Source organism: Schistocerca gregaria, chromosome 2, assembly GCF_023897955.1.
Source record: "Schistocerca gregaria isolate iqSchGreg1 chromosome 2, iqSchGreg1.2, whole genome shotgun sequence".
Taxonomy (NCBI): Eukaryota; Metazoa; Arthropoda; class Insecta; order Orthoptera; family Acrididae; genus Schistocerca; species Schistocerca gregaria.
Genome location: NC_064921.1, coordinates 337,462,723 through 337,480,327, shown reverse-complemented (window position 1 = coordinate 337,480,327; position 17,605 = coordinate 337,462,723). Strand labels below are relative to the sequence as shown.

The window sequence follows — 17,605 nt, the reverse complement described above, 5'->3', positions numbered from 1 at the left end:
AGGGAAAACGTTACTATCAAGTATCTTGAAAAATTCTCGACCTATTTACTTTAAATTTGTACACAATACACATTCGGACGACATAGTGAAACACCATTAAGAAACACGAAATTGTATTTAAGACTTATGATTAGAATACTACTACAGAAACTGAATATGCAGTAACAATAAAGAAGAAGCAAGGTTAGAGAGAGAAGAAACAGATGTAGAAGGCGGAAAGAAGGAGATGGTCAGAGAGTGGGGGGAGGGAAAGAGGGGGGTGGTGATGGGCAGAAAGACGAGGAAGAAGGAGATTAAGAAGTATATCCGATTGCCACGCCTGTTAGAAACGTGTGCTATCTCTTTTCTTCCTTCCCCATTTAACCAGACTGAGTCACAGCAACACGTGGCCCGGAACAGCTAGTTCCCAAATATAACGAAGAAATTTTAAGCTACGGGATACAGTTATTTGTTAAATGGTATTCGTCCTAAAGGCACAAATGCTGCCAATTCTAATTTCAAAAGGCGGTGCGCAAATCGTCACTGATGTGAGACTGCTGGGCTAGATTAAAGAATACATTAACCCGAAGAGACAAACGTAGTTTACTGGACGGCTATTCGTAAGCATGGACCTAGACAAATACAAGCAAACTGTTTGAAAATGTCGTGCTGCCGCTCTGAAAGTATATTCTGGAATTGAATGAATCTGTAGGTAAATGAATTCGATATGTCCCTGTGCGAGCTTCTTGCACAACCCACTCGCCACGCCCGCTCCCGTTAGAGACTGGTAATATAGGGCGCTGCACCATCGTTTCTACGAGAGCCGTCCTCATACACTGCCGCGTGTCACACGCCAGGCAGGGCCGGGACTTCCGTTTTGCTGTGTATGGCGCTCCTCGATGAACTCGTCATTAATACTGCATTAAGTGACGTCCGCAGAGCTGGGCCACCTGCGCTGCACCAGTATCGACTCGCCACCAGAGGTCGCTGCCGCTGCCGCTGCCGCCCGCTGGCCGCTCGCCTCTCTCGCCTACTCCTTAGCTACGGGGTTACCATCCCCAATTCGTGAACGGCGCGTGGGAAGAATGACTGTCCGTAGACCTCTGCATTAGCTCTAATTTATCGAATTTTCTTGTTGTGGTCATTTCAATCATGTCTGCAAAAAGATATCGCGGGTATCATACCTCTTTTTGAAACTAAGGGACATGTACTCGTGGATTACCTTCGGATGACATACTTTGGATTTTTCCAGTCGTATATATCATATGGCTTTATTATAATGGGACATTCTCCCCATGTCGATAACATTTTAAAATACAAACGAAAGTTTTGCGTTTAATTTGTAAGACAGGTCATTTGGAACATTGTCGTCCACTCTTCACCAGGCTCAAAATACTTACTGTTGTAAATATGTTGCAGGACTTCACATTAAAAACAATATGACAGAACTTGTTGTCAGGGGGGGGGGGAGTTCATGACCAAATTATTAGAGCTAAGTCGAAGTTAGATATACCTAGGCACAGGTTAGCATTGACTGGAAATGCTCAGAAAAGAAACCCACACATAATTTTCAGTACGTTACCAGTCTTTGCTCGGATCATGGATATAATTAGTTTTAAACGTTAGTGGTACAGCTGGTTAACAGATCGCCCTTTTTATAATATCAAAGAAGACTTTGATTTACCAGATTAGTATACTAACTTTTAAAAACTGTTACTTTTAATTGTATTATTATGTACTGCATAAACTTTGTAGAACTAATATTTAATGCTACACATTGTACTACGGTGTATTGTATATACTTTATCGTATATCAAATTGACGAAACCCATATAATTTTGAAATGATTTATTGTGAAAGAAGATTCTTGATTCTTGTAGATTCGTATGTGGAAAGAAACAATATGTTATCTGGTTCTTCCCGGAAAGTACTCTCTCGAAATTTCAACAGTTAACCTCTCTGTGATGCACAACGCCTCTCTTGTAGCGTATTCCACCGGAGTTTGCTGAGCATTTCCGTAACGCTATCGCACTAAGTGATCCAGTGACGAAACGCGCAGCTCTTCGTTGGAACTTCTGTTCTATCAGTTCTACCTGGTAAAGGTTTCAGAGTGATTAATAGTACTCAAGAATGATCGAACAAATGTTTTGTGAGCCGTTTCTTTCGTAGATCAGTTACATTATCTTAAAATTCTCCCGATGAATCTCAGACTAGCACCTACTTTTCCTACTATTTGTTCTATATGATCATTCGAAGTAAGGTTGCTTCGCATGGTTACTGCAACATATTTAATTGTAGATACAGTTTCCAGCAGTTTCTCATCAATGGTGTAGTTGTACAGTAGCGGATTTGTTCTCCTATGTGCTCGCAGTTCGTTACACTTACTTACGTCCAGGCTCAACTGCTAGTCGCTGCGCCATTCACCAACCCTCTGGAGATGCTTCTGCAAATCGTTACAGTTCTGGTGTTGTTAACTTCATATATAAAACCGCTTCATCTGCGAGCAGCCTTAAAGAGGTTTCAACGCATTCTAATTCATCACTGATACATGTTGTAAGCAGTAAGTCGTATCACACTTCTTTGGGTACCCCCGAAATTGTTTCAAAATGTCGATTTTGTTCCGTTTAAAGCGAGGAGTCACGTCTGTCTGCAAGGAAGACTTAAATTCAGAAGCAAATCTGGTCTGGTACTCAGTAAGATCGTATTTTTTTCGCTAAACTGCAGAGCGGGACAGGGTCAAATGCCTTCTCGAAGTCGAGGAACACGGCATCAATCTGAGAGTTGATCTCTACAGGGCTTTCGATCTCGTGGAGAAACAGAGCTAGCTGAGTTTCTTAAGATGTCCGTTTGCGGAATACATTATGATTTTTATAGAGGAGATTTTACTTCTCCAAAAACATAGTACGTGAGTGTAGAACATATTCCCTATTTCTATAACAGATCCACTTCAGCAATATAGGCCAATAATCGTGAACATCCGTTCTGCAATCCTTTTTGAAAATGGGTATGGCCTGCGCTTTTTTTCCAGTCGCTAGATACTCTTAGTTACTGCAGTGACTTACGGTAAACTTCTGCTACAAGTACTTTCGTAAAATCGCTGCAGAATCTTACAGGTATATCAAATGGTTCAAATGGCTCTGAGCACTATGGGACTCAACTTCTGAGGTCATTAGTCCCCTAGAACTTAGAACTAGTTAAACCTAACTAACCTAAGAAAATCACACACCTCCATGCCGGAGGCAGGATTCGAACCTGAGACCGCAGCGGTCTCGTGGTTACGGACTGCAGCGCCTAGAACCGCACGGCCACTTCGGCCGGCACAGGTGTATCATTTTGTGCTCATGCCTTTCCTCTACAAAACGATTGTAGTTGTTTTTATTCCGCCATCAGTTATATCAATGTCTGCCATTTCGAAGTTCATACGTTGATTGGCATGAGGGACCGTATTTCCATCTTTCACAGTGAAACAAGTTCGGAAAACCGAAATCTTTATTCTCTCTATCGTTTCCCGTTATGGTTCTATTGTGGTCAGTGAGTTTGAGGAGACGGTGACTTATTTATTAGAAGGATTTTTAAAATTTTTTACACAATCATTTCTTTTATGACGCATTCATTACTGGTTTCAGCCTTCGATGGCCATCTTCAGATACTACGGGCGGCATTTTGTGAACTACCTGTTTTCTCTCTTTAAAATCCTTAGCTTGGCTGTTGGATCATCCTCAGATATTACTTTTCCTGAAACTGAGGAAAATCTTTATCAAAGATAATACAAGGCACTTAAATCGAATTCGAACGCCCTTAACCGAGAATCTATTGATAATTTACCTTTCTGCAGATTCAGCTCAATTTTACCTCTAATGCTAATTTTTAAAAGATGTGGAAATTTGGCAATACTTGTTCCAAGATTTTTTCGAATTTTTGGAAGAAAAGCTTTTCTATCTTTAAGATCTACTACCGGAAACTTGCGAGGGAAATAATGAAAAATGATTAAAATTAAGAATACTGTCATACTCTGGCAGAAATCACTGTCTTTTATATGTGTCTCACACATGTGTTGACGAAACACCCATCAATTCGAATATAGTTTGATGTTAATGTTGGAATTGTCGTGTGCACTTGATTCAAATAGTAAACAAAGCTGCCTGAAGTAAATATTTTACAAAAGTGTTACAAAGCCTAACAGCATGTTTTTTAGTGAATAATTTTTTCTTAATAACACTAGCTGTTACACATGTCCAAAAATAATGCATTATTAAATAAACAGTGTCACTGTTCTTTTCGATAGTGGAATGTGGTCATACACTAAGAGTTTAGCTTCGCTTCCAGCAACCCAATTTAGTTGTCATAAACACTTTTCTTAACATAAATATCTTTGGTGTTAAGTGGGTTCGACAACATACCGTTGTCACAGCTTTAACACATCCGCAGTACTGTGCGAGGACTACAGTGTAGCACCATCCATGTTCGTTTCTCACTCTAAGCGCTCTGTGGGCAGTGTGGTGTGATGAAACGTATTTTAAAATATTGTAATTCGCTTTGAATAGAGTTCACGTAAATATTCTTTCGTGATTACGCATTTACAACGACAGGTTCAAACACGTCGCTTATCGAATACCGTAGGCTCATTCCACTGTGTTGACTGTCGGCCATTTATTTGCTTTATAATCAAAATTATCAACAACTGAAAATGTGTGGGAAACTGAATCAAACTGTTATATATCTTTGAGAAAACCTTGATTTTTTGATAAATGTTACATGAAGATATACGAGGAATATATGAAAAAAATTGTGGTTATCCTGCGAGTATAATAATTGTTTTTCAACTATCAAAATATTTTATTACGTCTCGTGTTTTTATGGAGTGAAAAGAATGAAAAATCTCTCTTGTTCATTTCCATAATTTATAATTTCTCGCCTAGAGAAGTGTAGCGGACTGGTACAATGCATAGTGGTGTGATTTAACACATTCATCGTGTGAGAAATGCACTTCATCTATCTACGGATCGTTTAAAAGTCAGCACGCATTGTTTTCCATTTAGAGAGCCAGCAAATCTGTGTAAATAGCGACAGGTAGCCGATGTGGGAGCGGCGCAAAGCCGTCTGTCAGTGAGAAATATATTCAGGCAGTGTATTTTTCCAGTTTTTAAAAAAGCCCATGGTTTCCTGGGCTCATGTGTAAACAACATTTTGTTACTACCGATGCTTTTTGAGTGACTGATTTTCCGTTTTGTCTCCTGATTTGATATAATCCGGAGTTTAAAACTGAACAAAGCTCCAGGAGCCGATGGAATCGCTATGAGATTCTACACTCCACTTACGGCCGAGTTAGATCCTCTTACAACAGTAAACTACCGCATATCCCTCGATTGAAAACTGTGCCCTTTTGTTAGAAGAAAGTGCAGGTCACATGAATCTACAAGAAGAAGTGATGCACTAAACTACCGTCCAATATCCGTGACATGTATTTGTTAGAGAATCTTAAAACTTATTGTAAGCTCAAACGTAATGAGGTATCTCGAACATGCGAGTAATGACCTCCTCCACGCCAACCAGCATCGATTCCGAAAAACATCGACCGAGTGAAACCCAATTCGCACTTTAGCCACAAGACATGCTGAAAGTCACAGATCAAGGCAGTTAAGTATATGCAGTATTTCTCGATTTTCGAAATGCATTTGCCTCAGTACTATATCTACGCTTATTATCAAAAGTACATCAAGCGAAATTTTTACTGGAGTGAGGATTTTTTGGCAGGTTATCTTTCTTGGAGCGCCATATGCAGATGCGGAAGTAGCTTCGGGTGCGCCCCAGGAAGGTATTCTGGGACCCTTGATGCTCTTATTGTATGTCAGTGACCTTGCGGACAATTTTAATACGTGGGCCTACTGAAAAGTAATGCCTACGAATTTTGTATGTAAAAAGTTTTAAAGTTTGTTAAATAAAACAAACTTTATTAACATTCTGCATCTTTGTTCTTCATGTCCACACATTTATTTCTCAGCATAGTACCCCTGGTGACGAACACATTACTCCAAACGAGAGACCAGTTTGGTGACACCGTCACTGTACAATGTTTGACGTTATTGACGGGGCCACAAACTCACCTCTGCTTGGACCGCTTCATCGTTATCGAAGTGAAGTCCTCGGAGGCATTCTTTAAGTTTTGGAAAGAGATGAATCTCAGATGGGACAAAGTCGGGACTGTATGGAAGATGATTGATGGGACCAAGTAGGGATTGTATGGAGGATGATGGTGAACCCAAGACGTCGCATTGTTGCAGATGTCGCAGCGGTCGTGTGTTATCTAGTATTGTCATGCTGAAGGAGAAGGTGCTCCATGTGTGGAAGAGCTCTTCCAATTTGAAACTCGATTACAAGACGCTATTTCTCACGCACTTCCATAGTTACGTTGCACCCCACTACGATGCACGCTAAAACTCGGAGCCCTCTAGCGGCAGGGAACTGTAAATACGTAGACACGAAGAATAAAGATACAGAACATTTGTTGTATTTTAAAATCTTTAAGAGCTTACACAGAAAAAATTGCAGGTTTTACTTTTCAACACACCCATGTCTTAAAATTGTTCGCAAGGTCAGTAACTTCAAACTTTTGGCAGAAGATGCAGTTATCTACAATAAAGCACTGTCTTAAAGAAGCAGCACAAATATTCAGTCAGATCGACATAAGTTTTCTAAATGGTGCAAGGATTGGCAACTCGCTTTCAATGTTCAGAAATGTAAAATTATACACTTCACAAGAAAAGAACGTTTTCTTATATGAGTAAAATTCCAGTGAATCGTAGTGGGAGTCAGTTAACTCATACGATTACCTGGGTGTAACAATTTGGCAAGATTTGAAATAGAACGATCATATAGTATCACTCATTGGCAAAGTATGTGGCAGACTGTGGTAGAGCCGGCCGGTGTGGCCAAGCGGTTCTAGGCGCTTCTGTCTGGGACCGCGCGACCGCTACTGTCGCAGGTTCGAATCCTGCCTCGGGCATGGATGTGTGTGTTGTCCGTAGGTTAGTTAGGTTTAAGTAGTTCTAAGTTCTAAGGGACTGATGACCTGAGATGTTAAGTCCCATTGTGATCAGAGCCATTTAGACTGTGGTAGAATACAAGGGACATGCAATCGGTCAACAAAGGAGACTGGATACAAAATACTCGTGCGGACCATCCTAGAATATTGTTCAAGTGACTGAAACCAGTGTCAGCATAGATTAACAGGGGATATTGAACGTAAACAGAGGAGAGCATCACGAATGGTCTCAGGTTTTTTCGAGTAATGGATGTCTCGAAGATGCTTGAAGGAACTGAATTGGTAGGCACTTGAAAATAGACGCGAACCATCCCATGAAAACCAACTTAAAAAAATTAGAGCCATTTTTAAATGGTGAATCTAGAAATATATTGCAAACCCCTATGTATCATTCCGATAGGGATCGCGAAGACAATATTAGACTACTGCAGCGAGAACAGAGGATTTTAAGCAGACATTCTTCACGTGCTCGATAAGCGACTGGAACAAGAAAATGTCTATAACTGGCACAATGCGATGTATCCTCTGCCATGCACTTCATCGTAGTTTTTAGAGCAGAGATGTATGCATAGATTACGCGGGGTTCATCGGAAATTTTTTAAGAAGCACTATGGATAGGTTCTCCATTCAATTTTTTTTGAACAGGTAGGAGAGGAACAGCTTTACAGCCTGCATATTCCGCTTACGTACATCGTTTGGTCTTGTATGTGCGGCAAGACATTAAAAAATTACCCCGGCCATTGTGGACGATCGGTTCAGTCCGGAACCGCGCTGCTGCTACGGTTGCAGGTTCGAATCCTGCCTCGGGCATGTATGTGTGTGATGTCATTAGGCTAGTTAGGTTTAAGTAGTTCTTAGTTCTAGGGGACTGATCACCTCAGATGTTAAGTACCATAGTGCTCAGAGCCATTTGAACCATTTTTGAAGAATTATGCTGACTACAGAGGTAATCAGTCAGTGCTCGCATGTGTTGTTATGAGCTAAACTGGTTTAGACGTGTAAGTGATTCTCAATAGCTACATGAAACAACAAACAATATACAAAATACACGCATTAACATTACATTAAGAAACACTTAATGACACCACGTAAATTAAAGGTGATACGACATTGTTGCTTAGTCGATGGGCCCATCAGAATGTAAAAGGACCGTCTCCTCTAGTCCCTTACTCTAATGTGACGTGACGGCCGGAGGTGGAACGTGGAACGACCGCGGTACACCCTAGCTCACCGCCCGTGAGTGCTACAGGGAGGTGACGCGTAGTGAATAGACTGCACAACGGAGCTAAAGGCGGGGCTTAATGCACCCTATTCCGTTACCTGAGTTGTAGTTTTGACATTTGCGTGCAACGGTCGGCCTTTCTGGGAGAAGGGATGGTGTTCTGTATGCAAGTTTTGTGAAAAAGCCCACGGGTAACTTTGACCGTGGCTGGCTGCAGCCTGCGAAAGGACTGGCTATTGTGCCAGTCAATGCTACGAAAAATCTAAGCCTGTACTTTTATTTTTTTCGCGATCCGTCCATCAGTCAGCGAGAAAGGAGCCCTTATAGGATACCTTTGTTGTCCGTCTTTCCGTGTAGGTTTGTTAAAAACGCATTCTTTCAGGAAAGAGTAGACGTATCAAGTTCAAATTTATGCCACACTTTAAGGTCTACGGTCCTTTGGTTGGGCAAAAAATTGTGTCTTCTCAATCAATACAATAAAAAGATACGACCATTTATGCCACATATTTTGATACACACTCGTCAGAACCCATAGGGTACTTCCCGCTGGCCTGGAATCGTGAAATTGAGCAAGATGCACGGTTTCACAAAAATCTGGAAAGTCTTAATTTGTAATAATATCACAATTTTTTTCTTAGTTGTTATCCGACTGTCTTTCTGTCCGCCTGTTAAGGCAGCTTTCTCTCAGAAAAGGACAGACGTATCAAGATGAAATTTATGCCACAGTCTGAGTTCTACAGTCACTTGGTTGTGAAAAACCTGAAGCTTTTAAGCCACCAATCAAAGGATACGACCACTTGAGTTGCATATTTTGACACTCGCAAGACATACTCATCAAATCCTATAGGTTACTTCCCGCTGATATAAAATTCGACAGGCAGGAAGCTTTCACAGAACAAGTGAAGGGGAAAAAATATGAAAAATACTAATTTTAAATACATCGCATGATAAAATATTTTTTGTCGTGTGTTAAGCTTTTTCTCGGGAATCGATGCATGTATCAACTTGGTATTTATGTAATATTCGAAGGTTTGCTTCCCCTTGGCCTTTATAACTCAATGCAGTCGAAGGATACGGCCATTTATACGAGATATTATGATATTCGCAAGCTCACACGTGAAATCCTATAGGGTACTTACCTTTAGCCTAGAATCAAGAAACTTCCCAGGAAGTGCGGTTTCAAGTAAAGGAAATAAACCCGTAAATTGTTAATTTCTAATTATATCACACGAGAGAAAATTTTTCCGTTTGTTATCCGACTCTCTGTCTGTCCGCCCGTTAGCTCCTTTTTTGTCTCAGGAACGTGAAGGCGTCTCAGGTCAGATACAGTCTCTGATCCCTTACGCGTGTAAAAAAGTTAAGCTTCTAAGTCAATGCAATCAAAACAAACGGCCATTTATATGAGATATTTTGATACTCGCAAACTCATCAAAACATGTAGGGTATTTCCCATTGAAGTAGAATCATGAAACTATGCAAGACGCAAAGTTTCACAGCGCAAGTAAAGGTACAATTGAGAAATCTCATGATTTTTAATAAGCTTATGGAAACTTCGCAAACGTCTGCACGACGAATATTGGCAAAATTGAGGCGTATAGGTCAAATACAGTGTGCTCCCTACCGCCGTTGGATAAGCAGCTGCAGCAGCAAGTCGTATACCCCTGGCTTACTTATTTGTTACATAGTTTAATTCTTAATTTCTTTGCGTGTTTTTGGTACTTGCATTGTTTAATTCATAAATTTCGGGCGTATTATAGTATTTGATAGTTGTAGCATCGCGCTTTAGTGTTTACTTCGTAGATTCTTACTTAAATTGCGTGTGAGTTTCGTATAGGAGGTGTAATTTCGAGCTTTAGTTACTGTAATCGTAAATTCGGGCAGATTGTAGCGCAGTCGTTAGGCATTTGTACAGGTTAGTTAATACATTCTTTGCGTGTTTCGCTTGCGTTATCTAGGCACAGCCTCGTGTTTCAGTAACTGTTGTTCAACATCGATTAGAATGGACAGGGACTGCGATTGCTGTGTTCGGATGAGGGCTGCAAGCGGCGCTGACTTCGCTCGCGCAGCTGGAGGCTGTTGCCAATGGGCACCACTGTGTATCACGGGGATGTCAACCTCGTCCCGTCTGTCCCCAGACCGGTCTGCCGCTGTGGTTGCCCCGGTTGCTGCCCGCAGTGGGGCTGAGCCCTCGCCTGTGTTTGATTGGGAGGTCGTTCCAAGGCGTGGCAGGCAGCGAAAGACGGCCCCGGAGGCTGATCAGAAAGCCTCCCCGGTGCGTCTGACAAGCAGGTTTCAGGCAGTCTCTGAACCAGATGCAGCTGCCTGCCCTTTTTCAGAGGATCATTTTCAGCCTTCAAGGTTCGGGCAATCGCATCCAATAAGGTAGTTGGGAGCTCCAATGTTAGGCGAGTAATGGGGCCCTCTAGGGATATGGCGGCTAAGGAGGGGAAGAAATCCAGTGTGCATTCTGTGTGCATTCCGGGAGGAGTCATTCCTGATGTGGAAAGGGTCCTTCCGGATGCCATGAAGAGCACAGGGTGCAGCCAGCTGCAGGTGGTGGCACATGTCGGCAGTAATTACGTGTGTCGCTTTGGATCTGAGGAAATTCTCTCTGGATTCCAGCGGCTGTCTGATTTGGTGAAGGCTGCCGGTCTTGCTTACGAGATGAAGGCAGAGCTCACCATCTGCAGCATCGTCGACAGAACCGACTGCGGACCTATGGTGCAGAGCCGGGTGGAGGGTCTGAATCAGAGGCTCAGACAGTTTTGCGACCGTATTGGCTGCAGATTCCTTGACTTGCGCCATAGGGTAGTGGGGTTTCGGGTTCCGCTGAATAGATCAGGAGTTCACTACACTCAGCTGGCGGCTACACGGGTAGCGGAGGCTGTGTGGCGTGGACTGGGCGTTTTTTTTAGGTTAGAAGGCCTCGGGAAAGTACGGGGTGGGCTGCAATCTCAAAGGGTGCATGGTAAATACAGGACGTGCTTGGATCAAGGAACAGTCGGAATTGTAGTTGTAAATTGTTGTAGTTGTGCTGGGAAAGTCCCTGAGCTTCAAGCGCTGATAGAAAGCCTAGAAGCTGAAATCGCTATAGGTACAGAAAGCTGGCTAAAGCCTGAAATAAGTTCTGCAGAAATTTTTACGAAGTCTCAGACGGTGTTCAGGAAAGATAGATTAGGCAGAATTGGTGGTGGAGTGTTTGTGTCTGTCAGTAGTGGTTTATCTTGTAGTGAAGTAGAAGTAGATACCCCGTGCGAATTGGTATGGGTGGAGGTTATACTTAACAGCGAACTAAGTTAATAATTGGCTCCTTCTACCGACCCCCAGACTCCGATGATATAGTAGCGTAACAGTTCAGAGAAAATTTGAGTCTCGTAACAGATAAATACCCCACTCATATTATTATAGTTGGTGGGGACTTCAACCTTCCCTCGATATGTTGGCAAAAATACTTGTTCATAACCAGTGGTAGGCAGAAAACATCTTCCGAGATTGTCCTAAATGCTTTCTCTGAAAATTATTTCGAGCAGTATCGCTGGTGAACTTCGTCACGCATGGTTGCTAGAGTTTGCCATTTTTGCGAGATATGCACTTTATTCAGCCAACACTAATGCCGTGTCGGATATTGTTTTCTGAATGGCTGATGTGGACTTAATCTCGCAGCCAGGTATCAGAAACTGAAAGTTTTCACGATGCTGTATACAGTACTAACCTCTGATCAGTGGCTACATTGGAAACTTTATAGTGTCACGAAAAGTAAGTATTTTGCAATCAGATTTTGTAATCGTAACTTAACGTAATCCAAACAAACTACTGCTTTCAGTCGGGTATAATTAATAACGTATATCTGGGGAAAAACATCTGGAAATTAACTATTAATAAAGAAATCACATTGATCAGTCAGTCTAATCATTCTGTGATCCATGCGCTTGACTAATATTTGTGGGATGGCTCTCAAGAACATTAATTTACAGACTACATGACTCTAATGATAAGAGGGGGAATAAATACTACTGAGGTTACAAATGTCATGGGATAGCGGTATGCATATGTACGGATGGCGGTAGCATCGCGTACACAAGATATAAAACGGCAGTGCACCGGCGGAGCTGTCGTTTGTACTCAGGTGATTCGTATGGAAAGGTTTTCGAAGTGATTATGGCCGGACTAAGGGAATTTACAAATTTTGATTCCGAATGGTAGTTTGAAATAGACGCATGGGACATTCCATTTCGGAAATCGTTAGGGAACTCAATGTTCCGAGATCTACAGTGTCAAAAGCGTGTCGCGGTAGCAAATTTCCGATATTACACAGTGGTAGGCGAGAGTAGCGGCGTTTGTGGAGAGTGTTACTGCTAACAGACAAGCAACACTGCGTGAAATAACCGCAGAAAACAATGTGGAACGTACACTGGATGTATATACTTGTATGGATACGGTGTCTGTTCTTTCGGACATGTCCGAAAGAACAGACACCATATCCATATAAGTATATAGTTCTGGCAATACCGGCCATGACCTTCTTCTTCTGTGTTCCCCGAACTCTTACGGGAGTTGGTAAGAATGTCTTCCACGAGTAATGAGTGTGTTGGGGTGGGACGCTACGAATGTAGTGTGTGGACATACAAGGTGAGAATGTGGATCTCGCGGGAGGCGTGCGCGAGATAGTCCCTGCAGTCGCGCTATCCTTCGTGCCCTCGGTGACTCAGATGGATAGAGCGTCTGCCTTCTAAGCAGGCGATCCCGGGTTCGAGTCCCGGTCGGGGCACACATTTTCACCTGTCCCCATTGATATGTAACAACGGCTGTCAGCAGCTGAAGGAATTAACATAATTCTAAATACGCTGGGTGTATCCGTTAGGACAGTGCGTCTAAATGTGGTGTTAATGGGCTACGGAAGCAGACGACCGACGCGAGAGGCTTTGCTAACAGCACGACGTCGCTTGCAGCAACTCTCCTGGGCTCGTGACCATAGAAATCCGTGGCCTGGTCAGACGAGTAAGAGATACTGGAAGGGTTCGAGTATGGCACAGACCCCACGAAGCCATGGACCCAGATTGTCAACAAGGGACTGTGCAAGCTGGTGGTGGCTCCTTCATGGTATGAGGGCTGCATTTGTATGGAACCGATCACTGACTGGAATTTGTTATGTTCGGCTGCTTGGAGGCGACTTGCAGCCATTCATGGACTTCATGACCCCAAAAGACGACGGAGTTTTTATGGACGACAATCCGCCATGTAACCGGGTCACAACTATTCTCAATTACTTTAAAGAACATTCTGCGCTATTCGATCAAATAATTTGTCCACCCAGATCGCCCGACATGAATCCTATCAAACATTCATGGCATATAATCTAGATGTCAGTTCGTGCACAACATCCCACACCGGCACCACTTTCGCAATTAATGACTGCTATAGAGGCAGCTAGACACAATATTTCTGCAGCGGAGTTTCAGCGACATGTTGAGTCCACGCCACGTCGCGTTGCTGCATTACGACAGACAAAAGCTGGTCCGACACGATGTTAGAAGGTACTCCGTTGCCTTTGTCCACTCAGTGTACAAGTGTGTGTGGTCCGACCGAATGACATCAACGATGGGCCATCACTATCCAAGGATCACATACGTTAGCCCAGCAGCCATGAAGCGTGAGAACCTACAATGTTTAATACTCTAGCAAAAATTAAGCCACGTCTGAATGAAACTACTACTTCTACGTGTTCTTCAATGAGAAATTCATGTAATCACTTAGGGCCCCTTCAAGAGCAGACTTTGTGTTTCATTTTGTTATGATAATAATACAATAATACAGGATGTATCAGAAAGAATCATCCGATTTGGCACGTTTATCTTTCTGAAACTAATAAACATATACAATGAATTTTGTTCTTTGCTGAGCGGGAAACTCAAATAGTTTTTTTCGTATATATTCGTAGGTGTTCAATTTGCTCCCCTTGAGATGTACGGCATATGTCAATCATTGTCAAATTGTTCCGACACTGCTACAAGGGTGTCTTGAGTTACAGCTTCCACAGCTGCTGTTATGAGAGTCTCAGTTCATTCATTGTTGTTGGTGACGGAGGCACATAACAAGGGTCTTTTATAAAACCCCACAAGAAATAGTCACATACATTCAGGTCCGGTGATCTTTTATGCCAGTGATGTAAGGATGATCTTTTGGCCCAGTGTGACCGACCTATCATTCAGTAATCCTTTGATTTGAAAATTCCCGCAAAACGTTGACGCAACACAAGCCAGACGGACATCGGTACATGTTGTACTGTCGAGCTGCACGGCGAGCAGATTTCTGCGGTCTCCTTGCCAAAATATGTCGGATGCCTTCGACGAGTGTGTCAGACACTCTGGGTCGGTCCGGCGATTTGCCTTTACACAATGAAACTGCTTTTAAGAATTGTTTATGCCGTTGTCTAATGCTCCGTGCTGTAGGAGGATCCACACCATACCCAGTACGAAAGTCACGCTGAACAGTTATTGCTCTCCCGCACTGTGCAAAACGTAGAACACTTGCTGTCCCGACACCATTTTTACTAAAACTGAAGTGGGCGCACACTGCTGCTGCCTTGCGGGAACCATGTATAACTCGAGAGTTTGCTCTTTCCAACTGTACGTTGTTCACGCACATGTCACAAATAACATAACAGTTACGATTTTTTAAAAATCGGATGATTGTTTTTGATACACCCTGTATATCGAATGCAGTACGGTACTAACAAATACATAAATCACATAAAAATTACGCATTTACTGCGAGATTCACTGCTTCATGTGTCTTACGGTTGCAATTAATATTTTTTATACAACGTAGCATGCCGGAGCGGCCGTGCGGTTCTAGGCGCTACAGTCTGGAACCGAGTGACCGCAACGGTCGCAGGTTCGAATCCTGACTCGGACATGGATGTGTGTGATGTCCTTAGGTTAGTTAGGTTTAAGTAGTTCTAAGCTCTAGGCGACTAATGAGCTCAGAAGTTAAGTCGCATAGTGCTCAGAGCCATTTGAACCATTTTTTTATACACTACGTCCAATATTGATGAAAGAGGTTACAGTATATGATAGGAAATTTCCATGTATGCTTGTTGATACTTAATGAAAAGTGTAGCTTATTACAGAGTACTTGTGAAAATTATTTGATGTGCCTGCACCCAACTTATTATGGCAATGTAAAAATTGCAAGAAGTATTTCGTTCCTCTAGTGTCGCCTGGAAATACGGTTCGGGGAATGCTATCGCCTCACTGTCCACTGAACTTAATCGCAGTAGCGATCAGCGAAATGTTGTGCGGTGCTGGAGGTGCCCCAACGGAAGGCGAAGTGACAGCTTAATGGCCTAAACCTCGGCGCACGCGCTGCTCATCGCTCCAATAGCAGGTACTGGAAGCGCGCGATAATTAGTGGTTGTGCGACGTCGATTGCATTAATGAGTGGTGCATCGACAGCATCGGGTCGACAGCGATTGATCGATGACAGTTGTTCATTACCCACTCAGGCGAACAGGTTGGCGAAAGCGACGTCATCGTTCGGCGAAGCGGGCCGATCTCTGCTCGGCAATGTAGTAGGCGGCGGTTGAGTACAAGCAGCACTCCACCTCCCCAATAACCACATGTTTTTACTGTCAGCGGCAAAAAGCAGGGTGCTCGACAAGCACTTAGGGTTGACGCAACTGTTATTATTTTCTGCCAGTAGGCGTGCATTTGAAATGGAAATTTCAAGTGCCCGACCCACTGTTGATTTGTTTTGCTTATAGGTATGTGAATCCCTACAGGACACTGCAAGGACAAATTCACTGTAGATATAAATGTAATTTATTGAGACAAAATGTAGACCGATTGTTGTGGTCATTCGTTTTCAGCATTCGTAATGTCTGTGTACACGGACGGATAAAAGTCGCAACACCAAAAAGTTATTAATGTAGAAATTTCAGGAATACATTTGTATGGGTAACATACTTAAGTAATTAACGTTGCAAGATCACAGGTTAAACTAAGCGCATGGTAACCCACTGCAATTGTGAAATGCTGTTACATTATTAACCGGTGTAACCGCCAGAATATTGAATGGAAGCATGCATGCGTGCATCGATTGTCTTGTACAGGTGACGGATGTTAGTTTGTGGGATGATGTTCCATGCCCGCTGCACGTGGTCGATCAGTAAGGGACGGTTAAGCGCGCTGGGCTATCCGCGCGGTCTAACACTCTGCTTCCCGAGCGGGAAGGCGTGCCCGGCACGAATCCACTCGGCGGATTAGTGTCGAGGTCCGGTGTGCCGGCCAGCTCGTCGACGGTTTTTGACTTTCCTCAGCGAATGCGGGCTGGCTCCCCTTATTCCGCCTGAGTTACACTATGTCGGCGATTGCTGCGCAAACACTGTCTCCACGTACGCGTGCACCATAATTGCTCTACCACGCAAACATTTGGTGTTTGGTGTTACACTCGTATGACACTGGTATGAGACGTTCGCGGAGGTGGAGGATGGGAGTGGAGGGGTGGGGTGGCGTGGGGGGGGGGGGGGGGTTGGGCACTGGGGGGGGGGGGGGGCGAACCGCACAATAACCCTGAATTCGGTGAGGGGCGGCGGTGAGATGGGTGGACGGACTGCTGTAGCCTGTTGTGGGGTTGTGAACCACTGAGGGTTTGGCGGGACGAAGCCTCTCCGTCGTTTCTAGGTCCTCAATTCAATACATACACACAATGACACAAGGGACGGTTAATGCCTTGATGCTGGAGTTGTTGTCAGATGATGTCCCATTTGTGCTCGATTGGAGACAGCCTGTACTACGTACAGTATGTTGGGTTACAACAGTGGCACGTGGGAAACCTGTTGGAAAACACCCACTGGAATGCTGCTCATGAATGGCAGCCAACCGGGTCGAATCAGCAGACTGTTGCGCTATTTTGTTATCAGAATGCGTGAAGCACCCCCTCCCAAAGTCAGACGGACAAAACTATCCACTTGGCAGAGCCGTGTCTTAATTGGCGATGAAACAGTGGTTCATTATTTCTAACGGGAAAGAAAACGACGATCCATGGAGTGGCGCCATTCCATCTCTCTTCCGAAGCAAAACTTCACAGCCGGTAAACTCTTGCCGACGGTCTTCTAGGTCACAAAAGTTTGATGTCCTCCCTGATGTTGCAAATATCAACTCTGAAGTGCATTGTGGTACCCTCAGGAAATTGAAGAAACGACTTCAGCGTGTTCGTCCAGTGACCTTCATGCTGATGCCCAGAATTGTGTGAGGTCTTCCGTTGGCATGAAGAAGTTCATTTTGTAGCGACGAACCCGCTGAAGTCAATTCTTCAGTTTTCTGAGGGTACCACAATGCACTTCAAAGTTGATCGTTGCCCAA

General features: G+C 43.4%; 1 protein-coding gene and 1 non-coding gene across 2 annotated transcripts in view; both read left to right on the top strand.

Annotated features, from left to right (window-relative positions):
• The window catches only part of LOC126336990 (serine protease HTR4), a 432,596-nt gene that overhangs the window by 111,923 nt on the left and 303,068 nt on the right, over positions 1–17,605 (top strand). The window lies entirely within an intron of this gene.
• Positions 12,937–13,011, top strand: Trnar-ucu (transfer RNA arginine (anticodon UCU)). Its single transcript has one exon. It is a non-coding gene; the product is annotated as a tRNA-Arg (tRNA).